The sequence below is a fragment of the Stegostoma tigrinum genome, chromosome 34 (assembly GCF_030684315.1).
Source record: "Stegostoma tigrinum isolate sSteTig4 chromosome 34, sSteTig4.hap1, whole genome shotgun sequence".
In the NCBI taxonomy this organism is placed as follows: Eukaryota; Metazoa; Chordata; class Chondrichthyes; order Orectolobiformes; family Stegostomatidae; genus Stegostoma; species Stegostoma tigrinum.
Window position 1 is genome coordinate 2831751 of NC_081387.1, and position 26584 is coordinate 2858334.

Sequence of the window (26584 nt, forward strand, 5' to 3'; positions counted from 1 at the left end):
TGATCCAATAAAAGCAGCCTGAATGGGTGTGGTCAAGCTCTCACAGAAGCAGAATTTTTTGTTTCTTTTCTTTTAGTAGCAGTTGCTGATTTGGTTTTGTAGAAGAACTTGCTACTTTTTCCCTCTGTTGTTGACAAATATGAGCTGAAGCTTCTTTTCCTGACACTGGAGTTGCATGTGAAACAATGTTATAGTTATGGGATGTAATTATTTTGGAAAAGTCAATTAGTAATAGTTACTGTATATGTTTGTTGTTACGCATTTCAATAGAGTTGCAGCTGAGGCAATGCCTTTATTTTGTTTTATCTTCTTTCAATGTGTGCTAATTATAGTACATGAACAAGTTGTGTTTTTCTTAACATCAAACAGTTTGACAAATCGAATTGCATCTGGAATGCACCACCTCGTATATGCATTTAAAATAATAAATAGGTAAGGTCCATGCTAGCTTCTTAATATATTTTCAGCAAGATCTGGTCTACCCCATAACATTTCTGACCAGGACCTTCTCTGCACCCTATCCCAGATTCCAGTGATCAGCAGCACATAAACCACCTTATCCCAGATCCTGCAGATCAGCATTTTCTGCACCACCCGATCCCAGAACCTGGCAACCTCCACCATCTGCACCATCATCTCCCACACCTTGGTAATCAGCAACATTCTCACTGCCCCCTCCTGGGATCATCACTGACTGCACTGCATTCTTCTCAGTCCACGAATCAACACTAATTTCCATGCCCTCTCCCAGTGATACCAACGGTATGCAGTTTTTCTTGTCATGAAGTCCTTCTCAATGTCGCCCTCACTTTTGGCATGCTGAACTTCACCACCAATTGACTTTCTCTAATGAGGAAGCAGTCCCATGGTCCTCTCGAGCTGGATGAACACAGTAGGCCAAGCAGCATCTTAGGAGCACAAAAGCTGACGTTTCGGGCTGAGACTGTTCATCAGCGAGGGGGATGAGGAGAGGGTTCTGAAATAAATAGGGAGAGATGGGGAGGTGGACCGAAGATGGATAGAGGTGAAGATAGGTAGAGAGGACAGTATAGGTGGGCAGGTAGGGAGGGGATAAGTCAGTCTGGTGAGGACAGACAGGTCAAGGGGGCAGGATGAGGTTAGTAGGTAGGAAATGGTGGTGAGGCTTTAGGTTGGAGGAGGGGATATATGAGAGGAAGAACAGGTTAGGGAGGTGGGGACGACTAGGCTGGTTTTGGGATGCAGTTGGGGGAGGGGAGATTTTGAAGCTTGTGAAGTCCACATTGATGCCATTGGGCTGCAGGGTTCCCATGCAGAATATGAGTTGCTGTTCCTGCATTGTGGCACTGCAGGAGGCCCATGTTGGACATGTCATCTAAGTAATGGGAGTGGGCATTAAAATGGTTCATGGCTGGGAAGTGCAGCTGTTTATTGCAAACTGAGTGGAGGTGTCCTGCAAAGTGGTCCCCAAGCCTCCGCTTGGTTTCCGAATGTAGAGGAAGCCATAACGGGTACAGTGGATGCAGTATACTACATTGTCAGATGTGCAGGTGGACATCTGCTTGATATGGAAAGTCATCTTGGGCCCTGGGATAGGAGTGAGGGAGGAGGTGTGGGGTCAAGGAGGCATGGGCCCAAGCTATGCCTGCCTCTTTGTAGGTTATGTGGAACAGTCCCTCTTCCGCACCTACACTGGCCCCAAACCCCACCTCTTCCTCCTTTACATTGATGACTGTATCGGTGCCACCTCTTGCTCGCAAGCGGAGCACGAACAGTTCATCCACTTCACCAACACCTTCCAAACCAACCTCAAGTTCACCTGGACCATCTCCAACACATTCCTGACCCTCCTAGACCTCTCTGTCTCCAAGCCAGGCAACTAGCTAGAAACTGATGTCCATTTCAAGCCTATCGACTCCCACCCTCCCTCCTGCAAAAATTCCATCCCCTATTCCCAATTCCTTTGCCTCCGCTGCATCTGCTCCCAGGATGAGTCATTCCACTCCCGTCTATCCCAAATGTCCAAGTTCTTCAAGGACCGCATCTCCTGCATTTCCCGCAACACATCCCTCCCACCCCGCCCCCACAATAACTGCCCTAAGAGAATCCCCCTAGTCCTCACGTACCACCCCACCAACCTCCGGATACAACGCATCACCCTCCGACACTTCCGCCATCTACAATCCGACCCCACCACCCAAGATATTTTTCTACCCCCACTCTTGTCTGCCTTCTGGAGAGACCACACTGTCTTGGACTCCCTTGTCCACTCCACACTCCCCTCCAACCCCACCACACCTGGCACCTTCCCCTGCAATTGCAGGAAGTGCTACACTTGCCCCCACACCTCCTCCCTCACCCCCATCCCAGGCCCCAAGATGGCTTTCCATATCAAGCAGATGTTCACCTGCACATCTGCCAATGTGGTATACTGCATCCACTGTACCCGTTGCAGCTTCCTCTACATTCAGGAAACCAAGCAGAGGCTTGGGGAATGCTTTGCAGAACACCTCCACTCGGTTCACAACAAACAACTGCACCTCCCAGTCGCAAACCATTTTAACTCCCCCTCCCATTCCTCAGACGACATGTCCATCATGGGCCTCCTGCCGCGCCACAATGATGCCACCCGTAGGTTGCAGGAACAGCAACTCATATTCCACTTGGGAACCCCGCAGCCCAATGCTATCAATGTAGACTTCACAAGCTTCAAAATCTCCCCTCACCCCACTGCATCCCAAAACCAGCCCAGCTCGTCCCCGCCTCCCTAACCTGTTCTTCTTCTCGCCTATCCCCTCCTCCCACCTAAAGCTGCACCACCATTTCCTACCTACTAACCTCATCCCACCCTCTTGGCCTGTCCATCCTCACCAGACTGACTTATCTCCTCCCGACCTGCCCACCTATAATGTCCTCTCCACCTATCTTCTCCTCTCTCTATCTTCAGTCCGCCTCCCCCTCTATCCCTAATTATTTCAGAACCCTCTCCTTATCCCCATCTCTGATGAAGGTTCTCAGCCCGACACATCAGCTTTTGTGCTCCTAAGATGCTGCTTGGCCTGCTGTGTTCATCCAGCTCCACACTTTGTTGCCTTGGACTCTCCAGCTTCTGCAGTTCCCATCATCCCCGTCGTCTGAGCTATGGTGGTTCTTGCGTTTACATGTCTTCTCACATCAAGTACACATTCCTGCCAACTCCTGATAACTGCTGATTCACCTGTTAGTAAGAAGTCTATCTAATAACTAATTGAACCTCTTCGATGGCTCTTCCTCAATGGCTCTCATGGATAACAGAATCCAGAAATTGGAAATTTCAGCGGAAGAGGAGTTATATACTTAAAATAGTACAATTCTGAAAACTTCCAACAAAAAACAGACTGAAGGTTGCATATGTATGAATCATCAAAGGTGGCAGTATATATTGAGAGAGGGACAGAAAGTGCTTCTTAAATGCATTGACAACAAAAGGTGGCAAAAATGTTGAAATTTTCTGAAATTCTGGTGAGACCACAATGACAGTATTGTGGCCAGAACTGGTCACTGCAGTTTGATAACAACATACGAGTCCAACATCATAAAAATATTCAGTAAATAAACATTGAAATATTTCATTTTAAAAAGATGTGATATTTGAAATGTGCAATTTTCCATGTGCATTCTTAAGTTTTTATTCATGTCATGCACAGGTTCTTCCTCTCATTTATCTACATCAATATCCTGCCAAAATAATTAGTTCATTGTGCACAGTTATCAATAATGTTGTCAAACATAATAAATCTTCTATTTAACCTTCACTTGACCTCAAGACTGTAAATGGCATTTAATGTTATAATCTTTGCTCCAGGTCGATTATAGATTTCTACCGTTTACATGTTTTCCCATTTAGAGTAAATAAATATTTCACACCATTTTTCAGCTCCTCCCTGAATTTTCTCTGAGTCAGTCCATAGATACAAGTGTTTGTGCAGCAACTGAGAAGCTGCAGCATGAACCCAACTTGCTGGGTAATATAAATTGGGTTGCTATAATATTTGTTGATGTAAAAAAAGTTGATCACAGGCCAGTTGATCGAATGTACAACGTGTAAAATCCACAAGGCAATGAAATTGGCAGATAGACTGAAAAGTAAAATCATAGATTTTCTCCGATTTTTCATCTCAGAATCATTCTGATCCTTGGTTTTACTCTGGAGACCCCTGCGGATTCTATTAACCATAATAATATTTCTCACCGTTAAACCATTGAACAAGATAATTAATAGGATTGGTGTTAGAGGTGTGATGATGCTGTCTATCCACTCGAATGCCTTCCACAAAGGTGAAATGAGATACGCATCTGTTACAACACAGTGCCATGGCATGTTATCAATGGTGTAAGCAGGCTCAGTAATAAAGTAAAATGGAATACTCCTCACACAGCTAATCACAAACACAGAGGCGACAACCACATTTGCTGTTTCCGCAGTACAGTACCTTAACTGCAGTTTCGGACTGCAAATAGCTACAAACCTATCAAAAGTGAAAGTGACAGTGAACCAGACAGAGCAGTCTACAGCTACAATGTAGGCAACAAGATTTACTTTGCACACTGGAGTCAGAAGTAGGAAACTAATCGATAAGTACATGCTGTTAATCCGGTGTAATATGACGTGGATGACCACCACGATGAGGTCTGCTACAGCCATGGCCACCAGATAGTGAGTGATGCATTTGGAGAGACCACATTTGCCTCGTAACAGAATCACAATTGCCACCAGGTTAACTGGAAGAAGCAGGAGGAAGGAGATTTAACAACTTGACTGATATCATGCAGCATTGCTTGCTTTCTACTTCCATATCAAACATTGGTAATTTAAAGACAATACTATTCATGATGTCGGGAATCTGTGGAGTATAATAAATTAAGCTGTGAGATACAGTAGACAGAAATAATATTCATGATATCAGCAGAAGAGAAGATGATGGATGAAAAAGGCATCATTGGTATGCCTGAAGAACTGAAGAAAACCAGAAGTTTCTGAAAAAGCTCAGCAAGTCTGGCAGCATCTGTGAAAAGAAAATAAGAGTTGATATTTTGGGTCCAGTGACCCTTCCTCAGAAACTAGACCTGAAATGTTAACTCTGATTTTCTCTTCAGAGATGACACTAGACCTGCTGAGCTTTTCCAGCAACTTCTGTTTTGTTTTCCTTATTTACAGCATCTGCAGATCTTTTGGTTTTGGTTCTTTTGCAGTTCTTTTGATCACAGTTATCACACACCTGTTATCACACAATTTTTGGCACATCCAATTGTCACTCAATATTATTTTTTCCTATTAAAGTATGGCCTCCACAGCCAGAGAGTGCACTGTCACCCTGCACTATTACATTGTGTTGAGCAGTCTGTGCACTAGAGAGTGCACTGCCACCCTGTCATGAGTTCTGGCCACAACTATGTTGGCTGCTGTTCTGTACAGGGTGGAGAAGTCTGCTAAAAAGTTATACCTCCTCTCGCCACATGAGAATTTCTTTGTTCTTTAACAGGATGAGATTTCGCTGGCCAGGCAGCATTTACTGCCCACCCCTAATTGCCCAGAGGCCAGTTCAGAGTCAACCATGTTGCTGTGGGTACAGGCTCACATTCAGACCAGGCCCGGTAATGATGGCAGTTTCCTTCCCCAAAGAACATCAGTTTAATTGATTCAAGTGTATGACAAATTCATCCTCCCTGATTTCTCCACCTACTTAATGCGTAATGCATGACAAAATGTACTTACTCTCACATTATGATTTATCTTACAAAATTTTGCCTTGCCTAAATTCAGAATCTTTATTTCCTTTTTGCCCTTGACACTATCCTGAATTTCCTTCATTCGGACTGAGTTATGCTGGCTAGGCACCCAGGTGGATAGAATTGTTTTGAAGGTGTATGGTATGTTAGTTTTCATTAATAGAGGGATTGAATTCAAGAGCCATGAGGTTCTGCTCCAGCTGTACAAAAGCCTGGTTCAGCCACACCTGGAGTATTGTGTCCAGTTCTGGTCTCCTCATTACCAGAAAGATGTGGAAGCATTGGAAAAGGTGCTTTACCAGGATGTTTCCTGGAATGTAGGGAAGATCTTATGAGGAAACGTTGAGAGAGCTGGGGCTTTTCTGTTTAGAATGATGAAGGATGAGAGGTGACTTGATAGAGGTGTACAAAATGATCAGAGGTACTGATAGAATAAACAGCCAGAGACTTTTTCTGAGAATGGAGATAGTTAATATGATGAGGCATAGTTTTAAAGTGAGTGGAGATAGATATGGGGGAGATGTCAGAGGTAGGTTCTTTACTCAGAGAGTTGTAGGGGCATGGAATGCATTGCTGGAGAGGGTAGTGGAGTCAGCCTCATTTGGGGCATTTATGAGGGTAATCGAGAGGCATATGGATGATAGCATAAGGTCGGGGTGGAGGTTAGATAGACCTTAGGTTTAGGGGGAAAGTTGGGCCAAACATCTTGGGCCAAAGATCCTGGGCTGTGCTGTACTGTTCTATGTTCTAGCATCAAAATGCTTCCTCACTTCTCCATCAGCAATTTGCCTGGATGCGTTCCCCAAAATCAGGCATCACAGTCCCCGTCAAAGTTGGACTTTGTATGTACTCACTTAAGAAGCACTTCCTGGACACCTTTCCTGAATTATACCACGTCCGAGCCTTTCACACTTTGTCTATCCCAGTTCATATTGGGAAATTGGAATTATCACCATTTTTTTTTACATTTCTCTGTAATTTCCTGACTTATTTGTCTTTCCATCTGTCTCACACTATTTATGAAACAACACTGCACCTGCAATATTGTAATTGCCTACTTTTTTTGATCATAACTCGACCCACATGACCTGCAGGTGTAACCATCCAGTTTGTCAGGAGCATCTAAGATTTCCCACACAGCACAGGTCATGCAACACAAGGTTCTGAGCTCCCCAGCCACACCTAGTCTTAAAATCACGTCCCTTCTGTGAACTTTAGTCTCCTTCCTTTACCCCGCATTTGACTCAGTTCTGACACAACATGGAATATTCCTTCCACACAATATAAGCATCATATAAACTGAAACTAAGGGCATACAAACAAGAAAAAAATGTGCAGACAAGCTAGATATAAATACAAAATAAATTTTAAAAGATTTGTTATGTTGTAAAAAGCCCACATAACAAACATAACCCACTTGCAGACGTGAGGAGATTGAAGGTAATGATTGATTCCTGATCTGAGATAATAAAATGTGAGGCTGGACGAACACAGCAGGCCAAGCAGCATCTCAGGAGCACAAAAGCTGACGTTTCGGGCCTAGACCCTTCATCTGATGAAGGGTCTAGGCCCGAAACGTCAGCTTTTGTGCTCCTGAGATGCTGCTTGGCCTGCTGTGTTCGTCCAGCCTCACATTTTATTATCTTGGAATCTCCAGCATCTGCAGTTCCCATCATCTCTGATTCCTGATCTGATATTGTTTTACATCTGAGCTTGAGGTTTGAAACGATATCAATGTCACTTCAATATACACTTCTAAATTAAAACTCACATAAAGAAAACAAAGCAGTTACATTCCATTTGACTCAGACTGCCAGACAGGAATATATGACATTGCACTCTCACGTACATATACAATGTGTACTACCTTGTATCATTGGCTTACCAGGGATACTGAGGGCAGCAAGCATTGGGTAGTAAATCCGATCTATCTGGTAAATTACAGGGTATGCCATTGCTTGTGTTAAGCACCAGTGCCTGCCTTGTCAGACAAGGATCTTGATGATATAAAGAGAGATTTACGCCGATGGAGCCTACTTTATGCAAAGAAGATTGTCCACAGAGACCAACACCGAGGCAGTTTGAGCAAAGCTATCAGGAACACTCCAGGGAATGAGCGTATTGACGAATCACCATTACTTCAGCAATTTGTACTCAGTATGATATACTCATTAATGGATATGTGAATGAGCAACATATTTATACAACTAGGTCAAAACATCCTTCACATCAAAAGCCTTGGTACTGAGGTGGTGAACAATCTCAGCAATGATATCCCTGCTATTGATACATTATGCCTGCTGTTGATGTGATGAAGAGTCTCACTAACATTAGCCTTGGCGTTTTGGTGATGAAATGTCTCAGTAACAATGGCCGTGCTGTTGATTTCAGAATCAGTCTCAGGAATAGTTGAGCTAGTGTTGACTTAATGGACAGCTTCAGTAACAATCGCTCCAGAGAGAATTTCTGAACAGTTCCATGAACAATGGCCCTGCAGTTAAAGTGGTAAAAATTAGCCCTTGAGGAAAATACAAGAAGGAAGGAACGGGGAAAAAAATCTCAGGGAAATTCTATAGGTTTACTCAAGGAGTTGATGAGTTATTTCTTTCATTGTTTTCCCCGGTTCCTACCAGTTTTTTCTAATTCATTCAAGGTTGTTTTCAAATTGAAGCTTTCTCTGATTTGTTGGTCCTGAATTCACCCTTTCACTGTCTTTGAAGACATCTTCTTCTTCATTCAATAAAGGACTTGTGGGGGAAGGTGAGTAAACCACAGTTCTCTCTTAATAGAAGCTGGAGAGGGTAGTGGAGTCAGCCTCCAGTACAGGTAGAGCCCATCAAGTCAGCACTGACCCTCCAAAGAGCATCACACCTCTTCACTAACACTGTAACCCTGCATTTGCTATTGCTAATCCACCGAGCCTGCACATCCCTGGACACTACGATGCAATTTAGCACAGCCAATCCATCGATTCTGCACATCTTCAGACTCGGAGGGAAAACCAGAGAACCAAGTAGACACCCACATAGACACAGGGAGAATGTGTAAACTCCACACAGACAGTCACCCAAGGCTGGAATCAAACCTTGGTCCCTGGGTGCTATGAGGCAACGGTGTTGACCACTGAGCCACCATGTCACCCTCTTCCTGGAGACTTCCTGGCACCTCCATGCAATAGGGGGACCAATAAGGCACTTTTAGTTTGTGATTTCTCTTTGCAGGCTCAGTGTCTTTCTGTTACAATGGCCTCATACATCAATGGTCAGCTGGTCAGAAGCCAATGAAAATGGTCCTGTTAAACACATATCCCTCCGTTTTGAATCTGTCAGCTTTTGGGTATCTGCGTTTGCTCTCACTGTTCCTGCAAGACCACAAAACTGAAATTAATTCAGGATTTGCTCTGCGAAACTGAATTTTTCAAACTGTAATTATTTGTTAATATAGTACCCCTGTTTGAAAGTGGTATCTTTCATTTTAGTTCACAGTCCAAAATAAACAAAATTAAATGACAAGGTATTTTACATAACAGACTGGAGAACACTGAGCTGAACTCAACAAAAGCAACTGGATTATCAAGTGGTGTTTGTTGAATGTATGAACTAGATTCCTCACAGAACACAGAAACATAAATATAGAAATGAAAACAGATTCGTGCCCAGTTCTTCTGGGAGAAAATAAGGTTGGCAGTGCCTTATTTCTTTCTAAAATTGATCTACTGAAAGGTTACTGGCCGGTACTTTCAGCCTCAATTTCTGAATCGATATCCACCTTTATCAAACCAAAATGAATTATAATAATGTCAGCTCATACCGTTTGGTTTGAAAACGCTGCATCAATGATTCCCAATACTTTTTGAAATGAGTCATAGCTGATGTACCCAACTGTGTAGTTTACTTTGACAATGTTGTTAAAATACAGCAACATATGCAAAGAACATATAAACTAATTGGATGGTATGTGTAAGCAATTGTAGTTAACTGGCTTTATTTTAAATAAATCTAGCTGAAAATGATTCACACGCGTAACTTACCTCGCATGTACCATATCACAAGTCTAAATATTGTGTAGAGCTTCACGTATGAACGGTCCACTTGGAATTCCTATTCCTCAAATTTACTATCCCTAATACTGAATGGGAAATCAGAACGACTTTAGGAACATAGCCATAGTGTTAATGTAATAAATAGTTTGAATGACAGTGTCGCTGTCACTGGACAAACACAGTGAAAACAGGCCTGGTGTTCAGACTTCTGTTTTAGGTTTTCAGTATCTGTTTCGTTTCTAATTCTCAGCTGAGCAGTTGAAAGGCAATCTAAAAGTGAGTGAATCAGCTATTTCTGTTCATATGTCTTCTGGTCTGAAACAGGGACAAAAGTTCGAATTCTGTATAGTGACAAAAAAACACGTCTCAATATTTTCAGTCCAAGGTGTAAGCAAGTGAGGAACTGGAGGACTTCCTTGAATGCTTTCATTGCAGAGAAACCTGTCAGCCATGTTAGACTGGCTGGAATTAATTAGCTCTTTTCCATTTTTCAGTGTATTTCCATGTCACAGATTTAAGGTAAGGGAGGTCTGTTTTTTTGTTGCCATTGTTGTTCTTCTCCTGACTGTAACAAATGTAGTGGAACAGATTGGTTTTCCCAGGCAGGCATTTTGATTGTCTCTGATGTTCCCTGCAGCTCTGAGCAAGATCAGCATTGTTACTCAAAACTATTCACATAACTAGGCCTCAAAAACGTGTGAATGGAAGTTGGTGCTGAATGTTGTAAACATCTGGGCTGGTTTATCCACTGACTTTAGCTACTTGTACAAACTGGTGACTGAAATGAGAAAGAGCTATTTTAAAAACCAGCTTGAATGTGTGGCTGCAGCTTTGAAAGGAAGTAACCTCGTGGTAGGCATTGTAAAGAACTGTTTGAACAAGCAGTAATTGAAGTTCAAATTGCAGATGATCTGAAGTCAAGGATGCATGCTGATGCCAGTCTTGTTGGCAGCAAGAAGTTGATTGGTGTGTGGATTAGTGAGTGGCAGTTATCAAAGACAGAGGGCTTCAGCTAGTCAACAACTGTGTGATTGTTTGTTGGGCAGCCGAACAGGGAGATGGAAACAAGGTGCAGAGGCACTGAGGGATGTGTACACTTCTCTCCCAGCCCAGAAGCTGTCTGCTCTCTGCACTCAAAACTCCCATTTCATCCTGAAGTAAACCGGTTACTTTCCCTGCAAGCAGTTGCTGTAAGCCCTAACTTTTGAGCTGATAAAGCAGATGCATCTGTCAAGTGAATCAGCCTCTCTGTGCTTTGTAGAAACTAATGAAAGCATCAGAGAAAGGCATTTGAACAGGAAGGGGTCTGAGCAGCAGAAGAAAAATAATCACAAAGTTGGAACAGGGAGGCAAAGACCATTGAACTGACTCCACAGGATCTCAGTATCTCTGCCAGTAATCTATTGTCAATATTTATTTGTCTTTGTCTGTTTGTGAAGAGGACTTTATGAAATGAGTACAGTTTAAGCCAGTCGTGTTATGTGCTAATTGACTGCATCTGTTTCCCTGTAGTTATAATCTGATTACTTGCAATAAATCATAGTTGGTGTTCAGTACAGAAACTGAGTTTTCTATTAGTTGTGTTTTGGAAGTTAGGGACATTGGGGTGATGTATTTATATATTCTTTGAAAAACTTTGAGATTTGGTACCACTCCGGGAATTGTGGATCTTCATTCATAGTACACTACCTCATTAGGTCGTGTAGATTATTAGATCTGTCATCAAGACTGGAAGGAGTGCCAGAGCATTGCTGGGAACGGTAGACAGCTCTGGAACTCTGTGCTGCACCGTGTACTTCTCTCAATTAGAGTTTTGTGATCATAGTATAACCAATTAGTGTGATCGAACCTCAAAGCAGAGGATGAGACTATCTCACACCTTTACCCTATCCCCCACCCTTCGTGTGCTTAATCTCCTTTTGAAGAAACTTTTATTTTGCATCTCAGTGCTGAGGTGAATTTGGCCTGAAAATGTTTTTATTCTAAAGCGCATTTCCACTTCCTCACTAAAAGTTGTAATTGCATTGAAATTCTCGCAGTGCACCAGGGAGACAGTGGGGCAGGTGCAATGTCATTCAACAGTTAGTTCAATGACTTCAGCTAATTCTCTGGTAACATGAGGACAGCGCCCAGAACTATTGAGGAAACGTAAAATAAAATCTGGTTGACAAAATGTCAGAACAGAAATGGAACTGTGAAAGATGATGTGATTGATTTGCTAAACTAGGCTGTCAGGGCAATCTGTGGGAGATCGAATGGAATGGAAAGGTTCTATCGGTTTGTGATGGAGGGTCAACTGATGTTTAATCAACAGGCCATTGTTGAGATGTCAGCGACACGAGTCAGAACTCGCCATTCATTCTCTAATTCTTCTTGGCATTGAGGTGACGGTGATGCGCTTCATTTGCTTGATAACGGTGTGCTCAGAGTCCCAGGGAGTGGATCCAGTAATTGTGAAGGAATGGTGAATATTTTCAATCACAGTGGACTGTATGATTTTATTGGAATTGTACAGATAAACATGTTTCTATGCGTCTGTTACTTTTCTTTTTCCCCTGGCTGGATGCGGTCAAACATCATGGAATGTGCTTTGGAAGACATTTTGACGAGTTCAAATTTGTGCAGCATCTCGACATGCAAGAAATCCCTGGCTTCCCACAATCAAATGGGGCATTATCTACTGGGAATTACTTCTTCCATACATTGTACCCAACACAGCAGCATTGCCAATGTTCACATCTGCTTCTTTTATGTCCAGTGCAGTTTCTTGCTTCCATTTGTAAGGTGTTACTGCGAGAAATTCAATAAAAACACCAGCATGCTTTTGAAAAGCGTCGATGGAGCGGAAAAATATAAATGATGAAATAATTAATTGCTGAGGGGCGGATGCTTGTTTAATATTAACAATGAATAAACACGTTGAGGTTGTTGAAGGTGGTTGGCTCGCCGAGCTGGTTTCTTGTTTCGCAGACGTTTCGTTACCAACTTCAACAACCACAATACCCACAACCTGAGCTACAAATGTACGCCAAAACCTTAATGAATAAAGACATTAGAAAATGAGGTGCAGCCAAAGGAGAGGAATGGAAAAGGTTCAAAATGGCAGAGCGGGTCAGGTAAGTTTGTGTCGAGCTGGTTGAACACAGCAGGCCAAGCATCATCGTCGGAGCAGAAAAGCTGACGTTTCGGGCCGAGACGCTTCATCAGAAATGGGGGACGGGGAGAGGGCTCTGAAATAAATAGGTAGAGAGGGGGACACTCACCTCCACTGGCTCCATCCCCGTCTCTTTAACCTGTCTGCCTCCTCACCACCTACCTTCTCCTTCATCCATTTTCGATCCGCCTCCCCAACTTATTGTTATTTACAATGCCTCGGTCGATGTCCCCTGGTCCATTCAATGTTTTTTTTTGTGAGTCTTTCTACTGATTTTTATGCTGTGGCTTGCTGGGCCATCAAAGGGCAGGTAAGAATCTGAAGTAGCATGAAACCCAGAACAGGTAAGCATTTTCCAACAAGATATTAGTGAACGAGATTTTTTTTATACAGTTGACAAGGGTTTCATCGTCATATTGACAATTATATTTCCATTCCATCATCAACTGATTCACTTGGAGGATGTATCAGGTGTCCTGGGCAGTCAGGACGGAGGGAGTGAAACAGCAATTGTTACACCTTCTGGGATTGCACGGGAAGGTTCTGGAGGGTAAGACACGGCAGTGACAGAGGAGGCAACAGGACAGTGTACCAAGAGATAGCAGGAACTGCAGATGCTGGAGAATCTGAGATAACAAGGTGTAGAGCTGACTGAACGCAGCATGCCAAGCAGCATGAGAGGAGCAGGAAGGCTGACGTTTTGGACCGAGACCCTTCTTCAGGGAGGGGAGGGGATCCTGAAACCATTTTAACCCCACATCGAAGACTCTTCTAATTCCTATCTTGAAGAAGTTACCCTGCTCCCTCTGGAGCCCATTTCTGATGAAGGGTCTCAGCCCGAAATGTCACCATTCCTACTCCCCTGACGCTGCTTGGCCTGCTGTGTTCACCCAGCTCTACACTTTGTTGTCTCAGTGTATCAAGACCCATCAGCAATTCAGTGTCAATGTAGCAGCAAGAAAGGGGACAACAAGAGGATACATTGAGGTCCATTATGAGGATACAGCACTTCAAACTGTACGAGATAGGGTTTGACAGCTGCCACTTCAAACAACTGTTGCTTGAGAAAAAAATAAGCAAACAGGGATATCACAGAGAAGTGATGATTTGTGATTTTATACTAACTGCCAAGGACAGGAATCAGTGAACATCAAGTCCATGATTACAAAGTAATATAAATATGAGAAAGCATGGTAAGCGAAGTCGACCAAAGTTGGGATAACGAAAGTAAGTTGAATTAGATCGAGATAGGTAGAGATAGGTTCGGTGTTCCTTCCAAAAATCCACGAACCTGACTGCACTGGTCGACCCATTGTCTCCACCTGCTCCTGCCCCACCGAACTCATCTCCACCTATCTCGACTCCATTTTCTCTCCCTTGGCCAGGAACTCCCTCCCTCTGTCTGTGACACCACCCACACCCTCCAATTCTGAGATAACGTCCAATTCCACGGTTCCAAACACCTCATCTTTACCAGGGACATCCAGCTGCATTCCCCATACAGGTGGCCTAAATGCCCTCCACTTCTTCCTGTACCACAGGCCTGACCAGTCCCCCTCCACTGACACCTTCATCCGATGAGCCAAACTTGTCCTCACCATCAACAACTTTCAATTCCTCCCACTTCCTACAGACAAATGGGGTGGCCGTGGGCACACGCATGGGCCCAAGCTATGCCTGCCTCTTTGTAGGTTACATGGAACAATTCTCGTTCTGTACCTACACTGCCCTAAACCCCACCTCTTCCACAGTTATATTGATGACTGTATGGCGCCAGCTCGTACTCCCATGAGGAGCTTGAACAGTTCATCCACTTCACCAACACCTTCCGCCCTAACCTTAAGTTCACCTCGATCATCTCTGATACCTCTGTCACCTTCCTGGACATCTCTGTCTCCATCTCTGGCAACCACCTAGAAAACGATATCCATTTCAAGCCCACCGACTCCCACAGCTACCTCGAATACACTTCTTCCCACCCACCTTGCTGCAAAACTTCCCAATTCCTTCGCCTCCGCTGTATTTGCTCCCAGGATGAGGCATTCCACTCCTGAATATTTCAGATGTCCTCGTTTATCAAGGACCACAACTTTCCCCCCTCAGTGGTCAAGAGTGCCCTTGACCGTGTCTCCTGCATTTCCCATGCTCATCCCTCACAGCCCCTACATGCAATAACAACCAGAACAGAATCCCCCTCATCCCCAGGTACCAACCCGCCAATCTTTGGATCCAACACATCATCCTCCAACACTTCCGCCATCTGCAGAAGTCACCTCTCAACATTCTTCTCTCCAGTGAAAACAGCCTCAAGTCCCTGAGCCTTTCCTCGTAAGACCTTCCCTCCATACCAGGCAACATCCTAGTAAATCTCCTCTGCACCCTTTCCAAAGCTTCCAATCATTCTTATAATGTGGTGACCAGAACTGTAGGCAATACTCCAAGTGCGGCCGCACCAGAGTTTTGTACAGCTTCACGACAACCTCTTGGCCCCGAAACTCGATCCCTCTATTAATAAAAGCGAAAACACTGTATGCCTTCTTAACAGACCTGTCAACCTGGGTGGCATCTTTCAAGGATCTGTGTACATGGACACCGAGATCTCTCTGCTCATCTACACTACTAAGAGTCTTACCATTAGCCCAGTACTTGGCCTTCCGGTTACTCCTACCAAAGTGCATCACCTCACACTTGTCTGCATTAAACTCCATTTGCCACCTCTCAGCCCAGCTCTGTAGCTTATCTATGTCTCTCTGCAACTACAGCATCCTTCGTCACTATCCATAACTCCACCGACCTTAGTGTCGTCCGCAAATTTACTAACCCATCCTTCTACGCCCTCATCCAGGTCATTTATAAAAATGACAAACAGCAGTGGATCCAACACTGACCCTTGCTTTACACTACTAGTAACTGGTCTCCAGGATGAACATTTCCCATCAACTACCACCCTCTGTCTTCTTTCAGCAAGCCAATTTCCAATCCAAACTGCTATATCTCCCACAATTCCATTCCTCTGCATTTTGTACAATAGCCTATTGTGGGGAACCTTATCGAACGCCTTGCTGAAATCCATATACACCACATCAATCGGTTTACTCTCAACTACCTGTTTGGTCACCTTCTCAAAGGACTCAATAAGGTTTGTGAGGCACGACCTTCCCTTCACAAAACTGTGCTTTTTCCTAATCAATTTATTCTTTTCTAGATGGTTATAAATCCTATACCTTATAACCTTTTCCAACACTTTACCAACAACTGAGGTCAGGCTCACTGGTCTATAATTACCAGGGTTGTCTCTACTCCCCTTCGTGAACAGGGGAACCACATTTGCTATCCTCCAGTCATCTGGCACTATTCCTGTAGACAATGATGAGTTAAAGATCAATGCCAAAGGCTCGGCAATCTCCTCCCTGGCTTCCCAGAGGATCTGAGGATAAATCCCTTCCGGCCCAGGGGACTTATCTATCTTCACCCCCTGAAGTGTTTCTAATACCTCTTCCTCGTGAACCTCAATCCCACCTAATCTAGTAGACTGTATCTCAGTATTCTCCTCGACAACATTGTCATTTTCTAGAGTGAATACTGTTGAAAAATATTCATTTACTGCTTCCCCTGTCTCCTCTGACTCCACACACAACTTACCACTACTATCCTTGATTGGGCATAATCTTACTTTCGTCATTCTTTTATTCCTTAAATATCTATAGAAAGCCTTAGGGTTTACCCTGATCATATCCGCCAACAACGTCTCATGTCTCCTCCTGGCTCTTCTGAGCTCTCACTTTACATCTTTTCTGGCTACCTCGTAGCCCTCAAGTGCCCTAACTGAGCCTTCACATCTCATCCTCACATAAGCCTTCTTCTTCCTCTTGACCAGAGATTCCACCTCCTTCGTAAACCACAGCTCCCACACTCTACAGCTTCCTCCCTGCCTGACAGGTGCATACTTATCTAGGACACACAGGAGCTTTTCCTTGAATAAGCTCCACATTTCTAATGTGCCCATCCCCTGCAGTTTACATCCCCATCCAATGCTCCCTCAATCTTGCCTCATCTCATCGTAATTGCCTTTCCCCCAGCTATAACTCTCGCCCAGTGGTATACACCTATCCCTTTCCATCACTAAAGTAAACATAACAGAATTGTGATCACTATCACCAAAGTGCTCACCCACTTCCAAATCTAACACCTGGCCAGGCTCATTACCCAGTACCAAATCTAAGGTGGCTTCGCCCTTTTGTGGCCTATCTACATAGTGTGTCAGGAAGCCCTCCTGCACACACTGGACAGAAACTGGCCCATCTCTAGTACTTGAACTATCGTGTTCCCAGTCAATATTTGGAAAGTTGAAGTCGCCCATGACAACTACCCTGTCTCTCTCACTCCTATCAAGAATCATCTTTGCTTTCCTTCCCTCTACCTCTCTGGAACTATTTGGAGGCCTATAGAAAACTCCCAACAGGGTGACCTCTCCTTTCCTGTTTCTAACCTCAGCCCATACTACCTCAGTTGACGAGTCCCCAAACATCCTTTCTGCAACTGTAATACTGTCCTTGACCAACAATGCCACATCTCCCCATCTTTTAACATCTTCTCTGTTGTTACTGAAACATCTAAATCCCGGAACCTGCAACCACCATTCCTGTCCCTGCTCTATCCATGTCTCCGAAATGGCCACAACATCCAAGTCCCAGGTATTAACCCATGCTGCAAGATCACCTACCTTATTCCGGACGCTCCTGGCATTGAAGTAGACACACTTCAAACCAACTTCTGGCTTGCCGGTGCCATCTTGCATCCCTGAAACTTTATTCTGGACCACCCTTCTCTCAACCTTTTCTATAGTCGAACTACAATTTTGGTGCCCATCCAAAGAATCCTCCTGCTAAATTAGTTTAAACCCACCCAAACAGCCTTCGCAAATTCACCCCCCCCCCCCAGGATATCGGTACCCCTCTGGTTCAGGTGAAGACCATCTTGCTTGTAGAGGTCCCACCTACCCCAGAAAGAGTCCCAATTATGCAAGAATCCAAAACCCTCCCTCCTGCACCATCCCTGTAGCCATCTGTTCAACTCCTCTCTCTCCCTATTCCTCGCCTCACTAGCACTTGGCACAGGCAACAAACCAGAGACAACAACTCTGTTCATCCCAGCTCTCAGCTTCCATCCTAGCTCCCTGAAGTTCTGTCTTAAATCCCCATCTCTCTTCCTACCTATGTCATTGGTGCCAATGTGGACCACGGCTTGGGTCTGCTCCCCCTACCCCTCAAGGATCCCAAAAACACGATCAGAGACATCACGCACCCTGGCACCTGGGAGGGAACACACCAACCGTGAGACTCTCTCGTCCGCACAGAACCTCCTATCTGTCCCCCTAACTATGGAGTCCCCAATGACTAATGCTCTGCTCTTCTTCCCCCTTCCCTTCTGAGCAGCAGAGACAGACTCTGTGCCAGAGACCTGTGCCCCATTATTTTCCCCGGTAAGTCATCCCCCACAACAGTATCCAAAACGGTATACTTATTGTTGAGGGGAATGACCACAGGGGATCCCTGCACTGCCTTACGTCCCCTGACCGTAACCCATCTGACTTTTTCCTGTACTTAACGAGTGACTACCTCCCAGTAACTCCTCTCAATAACCCCCTTGCCTCCCGAATGATCCGAAGTTCATCCAGCTCCAGCTCCAGTTCCCTAACGCGGTTTTCAAGGAGCTGGGGTCGGGTGCACTTCCCGCAGATGTAGTCAGCAGGGACACTAGTGGTGACCCTTACCTCCCACATTCTGCAGGAGGAACGTTCAACTGCCCTGACCTCCGTTCCCATTATTCTAAATTCCCAAGTCTTAAAAAATAAAGAATAAAAAATAAACTTGTTACCTTACCAATCAGGCACACAGAACCTTTTTTTTGTTAGAGGAGGAGGATGGGTGGGACACACTACCCGGGTAGTGTTTCGGATAACGCAACCACACAAATATATTCCCTCACTCACTCGCCAGTCCCGTGTTGGCTCCTGCTCGGCGTATCTCCGCCTATTCACGAGGTAAGCTTTTTATAGATTCAAAAACAGTGACTCACCGGCTTCCCGACAGGCTCCTGCTCCAAGCTCCCGCTCGCGCTGCTGCTCAACCAGAAATGCTAGGTGTTCAAACATGAGTCACCTTCACAGATGCGGTGGTTCGGGTAAAACCAAGGAATATTCCCTCAAATGGGAAAGTTAGAACAAACAAATCCAGGGCACACAGAACGGCAGAGGAGTTAGAAATTTAGACAACGAAGAAAAATTGTGGTAGTGACAAGTGTCAGGTAGAAAATAAAATTGAGAACCAAGAGAAATATGGCACTCGCAAGAGAGGATACGAGAAAAGCAGGCAAAGAGGAATTATGAGGAACATGTAGTAGCTGGCGGAAAGACACATGCCAAAGTCTTCAATAAAGCAGTTAAATGATGGTCAGGAGGAAGGGGAATATCTCAAGAGTTAAATAAGTACTTTCCAACTGTCTTTACCAAAGAGAGAAACCACTCAGGAATAGTGACGGAGCAGAAACCTCAGTTGTTATGTTCATTTTCGGAGACCCTCACGACCATGATGCAATAACAAGACACTGACCTGTTTAGAAAAACACGAATCCTTTATTAATAAGTACAAGCCCAGGAGGATCACTGTACTCAACCCGGCGCAGAGCAGCGGACAGACCCCGCTTTTTATACCTTCACAGGTGCATAACACATGAATCAATTGTACATTTTACAATGGCGTGATACATGAAACAATCACTGTATCAGATAATGGCATGATACAAGAACAATTACTAGATTGAAAACATGAAGACGCAGAATTGACTGTTCGCGAAGTGGCTGCTAAAGACAGGAGGCGATTTCCAGCCGCCGAAGTGTCTGGCTTGAACAAAGGTCAATGCCCTGGCCCCTTTAGCAGAAACAGAAGTTACCTACTTTACAGGATCTCGGAAGTCTCACACCTTCACAAACTCTCCCCACCTACTCTTATTTGAGACAGCTTCCACATGCCCCTGTGCAGGAAGACAAAGATTTACAAAGTTTGTACCTAATTCGAGTCGGGCAGGAGGTTTTAAGGCAAGGTCTGCATACCTCTGTGGAAGCAGAAAAAGAACATTAAATTATAGAGAATATAGAAACCATAGGTTTGTTATCCTAATAACATCTCAAAGTCACCAGAAGGATTCAAAATGATCGATGAGAAGTACTGGATAGATAATTGGGATTTAAGTCGACAGGGTAATACGACCGATGAAGTTCATCAGACGATGGATAGTTGCAGAGATAATGGGAACTGCAGATGCTGGAGAATTCCAAGATAATAAAATGTGAGGCTGGATGAACACAGCAGGCCAAGCAGCATCTCAGGAGCACAAAAGCTGACGTTTCGGGCCTAGACCCTTCATCAGAGAGGGGGATGGGGAGAGGGAACTGGAATAAATAGGGAGAGAGGGGGAGGCGGACCGAAGATGGAGAGTAAAGAAGATAGGTGGAGAGGGTGTAGGTGGGGAGGTAGGGAGGGGATAGGTCAGCCCAGGGAAGATGGACAGTTCAAGGAGGTGGGATGAGGTTAGTAGGTAGATGGGGGTGCGGCTTGGGGTGGGAGGAAGGGATGGGTGAGAGGAAGAACCGGTTAGGGAGGCAGAGACAGGTTGGCCTGGTTTTGTCATTCTCTACCATCCCAAAATGATGCGCTAAAGTTTGGGGGAAAGCCAGATGCTGACACGACATAATGACGCCCATTTAATGAGCCATTTGCGGCAGGATGGGCACAATAACCTTCTCTGCCTTAACTGGTACGTGATTCCGCGAGTTGAGGAATTTTAGGAGTGATGACGGAGTGGACCATGGGGTAGCAGAGGGAACAATATTTGCAGAATGCTGACAGTAAACAAGGGAAGACATGTTTGGTGTGGCCATCCCACTCGAGTTAGCAGAAATGCCAGAGGCTTGAGTGGAGAGTTTTGAATGCCGAGATGGATGAGTTGGAAAGTAAGCACAAGGGGAACCCGAACGTTATTCTTGTGAGGGGGCAAAGGCAAGGGCAGAAATGTGTGATAGCTTTAGAATTCCATCAAAAGCTATTCGAACGGACAATGGCTCATTGACTTCTTACTCATGGTGGTTCACTCTACTTTCTTGGGACCAGGTCCCCTGGATACTGGAGATCACAGTCTGAAAACTCTTCACGAGCACGCTGTCAGCTTGTGTGCCCATATCCAGCATCACTAAACTGGCAGTGCTCCTGGGACTTCTATGACTTCGCAGCTGCCCCAGCTAAGTGTTGTTTGTGGGTTTCCATTGCTGTACTAAGTTATTGATGAGACCCAGGCTCCTTCCAAGTCTCCACGACACACGTGACCTTTAATCTAGTGAGCAACACCTCGCTCTATCTATTCGCTCTTTCGAACCTCGTACTCAGACAGAGCATCGTTTTTGGAATGAAGCAATCCCCCCCGCACCCAGGCACGTGAATGGCCACAGTCTGAGGGTCTCTCCAGTAGTTATGTCAACTGAAGCTATAAACATAAAATTGGAGCATCGCGCCACTGCAAATGGTCACAGTATGCATAGGCTGTGTGCTTTGTGTTTGCCCAAAAATGAGGAGGATGTCATTTTAGACACTGATTGATTGGCACATTATTGGATTCAGCCAACCATCCCAATAGGTGCCAGCATGTCAGCAAATATTAATATGGTCAGCAAATATTAAGAGGGAGAGACATTGGCACAGAATTGAAGCAATCACCCCATCTTTTTCGAAGTCCTTTCATCAACTGTTGGCTACATCTCCCTCCACGTTTAACTTCATTTCCGCCGCTATCACATCATTAATTTTGTTGAAGCTCTGTCTCAAATTCTTTGTCTCATCACTCTTACCGTTCTCAATCTGTCCGTCTGCATTTCCCCGTTTCTGTCTCTACGCTGTGTTTCCCGATCGCCCTCTCTCCCACACTTTCATATCTCCCGAAAGGAAGTGATCAGGGGACTGGCAATCTGAATTGATACAACATCAGTTGCACAATGTCGGTGTGTGTTTGTGTTTGTGTGTGTGTGAGAGAGAGAGAGAGAGAGAGAGACAGCAAAAAAGAGATAGAGAGAGATACAGAAATGATGTGGTTCAGGAGTAAGGGCAGGAAGGAAAAGGAGAGAGTTTCAAAGATGAGGAAGAGAGAATGAAGATAAAGATGGATTTCATTAAAAACAAGAGAAGCAGGGAAAGTATAATGGTTGGAAGAGAGCTGAAAGAGGAAGAAAGAAAACAGCGACAGATAAATAATAGAGGAGACTGGGGACGAAGGGGAAAAAGGTAAGTATGTATGGAGCAAGTAAATTAGAAAGATGAGTAAACAAGGAGCGATGATGGGAAAGTTAGAAGATCAGAAAAAAAGAGTAAATTCAGAAAGTGAGATGTAGAGACAGAAATCAACGGACATCCTGAGAAATCTGCCGGGAAAGATATTGTGTTAGGTATCGGTCTCTCTCTCTCATTGACACCCGCCCCCACCATATCCATTTCTCCCACTCTCTCCTCTTCCTCTGTTTCCCTTTCTCGCTCCTCTCACCAACGGTTTTTCAATCTCCAGCTCTCTGCAATCTACCCTTTGCTCCCATCCATGTACTCTGGGGAATTTGGCCGGTTGGTTCGAGCAGGGCACGGTCGTGGGTTCGATCCCTGTGCAGGCCATTCACTTTTCATTCGGGAGATCACATGAAGAAGCCTTCAGCAGCAGGATCACCAGACCTGAAACATTAACTCAGATTTCTCTCCGCACATGCTGCCAGACTGCCAGAGATTTTCCAGTAACTTCCATTTCTGATTTCGGTTTTCATTAGAGTTCTGTTGTACCAGTAAGTCCAGTCAGTCAGTGCGTGAAAGGGATCTGCGGTCAGAATGAGCCAATTAATGCCCTTTCATACAGCAAGTGGCTCAGTGGTGAGCACTGCTTCCTCACAGCGGCCAGGACACGGGCTCGATTCCAGCCTTGGGCGGGCTTTGCACATATTCCCCGCGTCTTCTTTCTCTGGGTGTTCGTCTCTTCCACAATCCAGAGATGCACAGGTTATTTGGATTGCTCGTGGTCAATTGCTCTGTAATGTCCAGGGATATGCAGAAGATTAGCCATAATAAAAGTGGGGTGAGGCTTTGGTGGCTGGGTCTGGCTGGGATGCTGTTCAGAGGGTTGATGCTAACTTGATGGCCCGAATCGTATCTTCCTGCTCTAAAATTCTAATTTTATTCGTTGGCTTTCCCCAAGTCTCTGTCTTCTCTCTTTATGTTTCTATTCTTCTACTATATTTCTCTATCGCTCTGTCTCTCAGCTTCAAATATCATTCTCAATTGTCTGCCCAAAACCTCCTTAAATTCATTTCTCCCATTTATTCTGTCTTTATTTTAAGATTGATTTCCCCTCTCACACAGATTTCCCGTCATTCTTTCTCACATTCCTACTCTTTGTTGCCATAGTGGGTGGTTTTAACTTGCCCAATATTGACTGGGACTTGCTTTGCGTGAAACGCTTCGGCACGGCTTATTTGTGAACTGCATCCAAGAGGGTTCTGAAACAGGATGTGGATAGTTCAACTGAAGGAGGTGTTATACTGGGCCTTGTATTGGCAATGACCCTGGCTCAGGTGGCTGGCCTTTCAGTGAGGCCATTTTAGAAACAGTGACCACTACTCCTTCAGTTTTAAGATAACTATGAATAAGTCAGGAGCTTGTGGCAAGGTACTAAATTGCGGGAGGGCAAATTACATCAGCATTAAGCATGAGCTCCAGTGTTAATTGGCAGGAGCCGTTATTGTACAAGTCCACATTTGACATGTGTGTGTTGTTTAATGACCTACTGATGAAAGTGCAGGACTCGCATGTTCAAGTAAGCAGGAAGGACAAGGATGGCAAGGTAAGGGATCCTTGAATGCTGAGAGAGGTTGTCAATTTAGTCAAAAGGAGAAAACAAAGCATATGCAAGGTTTAGGAAGCTAAAATTGGATTCGGCCCATGAGGAATATGAAGAAAGCAAGAAAGAACTCAATCAGAGTATTAGGAGAGAAAGAAGTGGCTGTGAAAAGAACTTGGCAAGTCGGGTTAAAGAGAATCCCAAGACATTCTATTACATGCATTAAAAATAAGAGGATAACGAGGAGAAGGTAGGAACACTCAAGGATAAAGGAAGCAGAGGATGTGGACAAGATCCTAAATGAGTACATTGTTGTTAGCATTCACTCAGGTGAAGGATATGGAGGAGAGTAAAATTTGTGTGGAGCATACTAATATGCTAGGGTATTTGAGATCATGAAAGAAGTGTTGTTGGGTTTCATCAAGAACATTAACATGGATAATGGTATCCAGCCCATGTTTTGAGAGACATAAGAAAAGAGATTGCTGGAGCCTTGATCAAGGTCTTTGTATTCTTGTTAGCCACTGGAGAGGTACTGGAGAACTAGCGAGGAGCTAATGTTGTTCCTCTGTTCAAGCAGGAAAATAGTGATAATCCAGGAAACTACAGAGCAGTGAGTCTCACATCAGTGGGAGAGAAGCTATTTCAGAAAACTCTGAAGGATATGATTTAAGTGTGCTTGGAAAAATATGGCCTAGTTAGGGATAGTCAGCATGGCTTTGTGCAGAGCAGGTCATTCCTTACTAACTTGTTATAATTGTTTGAGGTGGTGACAAAGGTGATCAATGAAGATAAATCAGTGGATGTTGTTCACGTGGATTTTATTAAGGTTCTTGGCAAGATCCTTTATGGTAGGCTCATCCAGAAGCTTAAGATGTGTGGGGCCCATCGTGAGTTGGCCATGTAGATTCAGAATTTAGTTGCCCACAGAAGGCAGAGGGTAGTGGTGGAAGAGCATTTTTCAGGCTGGAAGTCAGTCACAGGTGGTGTTCCATAGGGATCCATACTGAGACGTCTGCTGGTTATGATATATAAATGGATTGGATGAAAATGTAGATGGCTGGATCAGTAAATTTGCACATGTACAAAGATTGGTGGAGTTGTAGATAGTATAGATGGATGTGAATGTATACAGAGTGATATAGATCAGTTGCCGATATGGGCAGTGAAATGGTAAATGGAGTTCAATCCAGGAGGTGTTGCACTTTGGGAGATCAAATGTTAAGGAAAAATGAACAGTTAATGATTGGACCATGAAAGTGGCCATGCAAGTAGATAGGGTGGTGAAGAATGTTTACGGAGTGTTTATCTTTATTGGTCAGGAAATTGAGTGAAAGAGACAGCGTATCATATTGCAGCTTTATAAGACTGTTTTCAGGCCACACTTAGAGTATTACATTCTATTCTGGTGGCCACATTACAGGAAGAATGGAGACGTTTTGGAGAGGGTGCAGAAGAGGTTTACCAGGATGCTAGATAACAAACTGTGAAGCTGGATGAACACAGCAGGCCAAGCAGCGTCTCAGGAGCACAAAATCTGACGTTTCGGGCTGAGACCCTTCATCAGTGACCCCAAACGTCAGATTTTGTACTCCTGAGATGCTGCTTGGCTTGCTGTGCTCATCCAGCTTCACACTTTGTTATCTTGGATTCTCCAGCATCCGCAGTTCCCATTATCTCTTACCAGGATGCTGCCTGGATTAGAGGGTATGAGCTAAAACTAGAGATTTGGACTAAGGTCAGGCAAAAAGGATTAGTTTAAAATGGCATCATGTTTGGCACAACATCATTGCTGTGCTGTAGAGTTCTATGTTCTATGCTTACCTGCCTCTAGAATTTCTTTTGTACCTCAATCGCTGTTTCTTTGAAATTTTGCGTTCACTTTTTCTTTTTACCATCCCCCAATCACCACCACCTCAAATCGATCTTTCCAATTTTTGGCCTCTGTCTATTTACCCGATTCTCCCTCTGCTGTTGTTTTCCTAGATTATTCTTATTACCTTTCTTCCTCCTAGTATTCAGTCTCTTATTTTGATACCTCTGCCTCTAATTCCTGTTACTCACTCTCTGTTACACACTCATGTCTAGCCACTGTCTCCAGTACTTTCTCTCCATATCTTCATCTCTATTTTGGTCCTTTTCTTCTGTGAGGAACAGCAATTTCATGAGACCAAACATATAAAACTAATTAAATCAGATAATGTTCTGAGGCATGGCTTCCATTCCCAATGCAAAAACTGGTCGAAACTGAGATTCAATGAATTGGTGCAGAATTGAGGGGCTGAATGCCCTATCCCTGTTCTGATATTATCATCTGCAGCCAACTCTATATTACGCTGTGTACATGACTCGTATGGGTGTGCTGAGTCTAATATGGTGTCCTTGGAGCAACGTAATTTCTCACACAGAATGAGGATGAGAAAATACATAACATTGCTGTGCCATGGCTTCAAAATAATATCGCCACCGAATTTAGAAAGTGTGATGAAGTGTGAAGCACTGAATAGGAAATACAGGGATGTTAGAGTATAAAACAAGTAAGGTAAGCTGACAGTCATTGGAGCTCAATTTCAACAAAAAAAATCTACAAACACAAGAAAAGTGAAAAAATGGCAGATATTACATTGGAACTGGTTAATGTTTTGCTTGGAAATCAGTCACCAATTTGACAGTGCTTTGATTTGAAATTGCAGCCAGAAAAGAGATGCTGCATGGTAAAA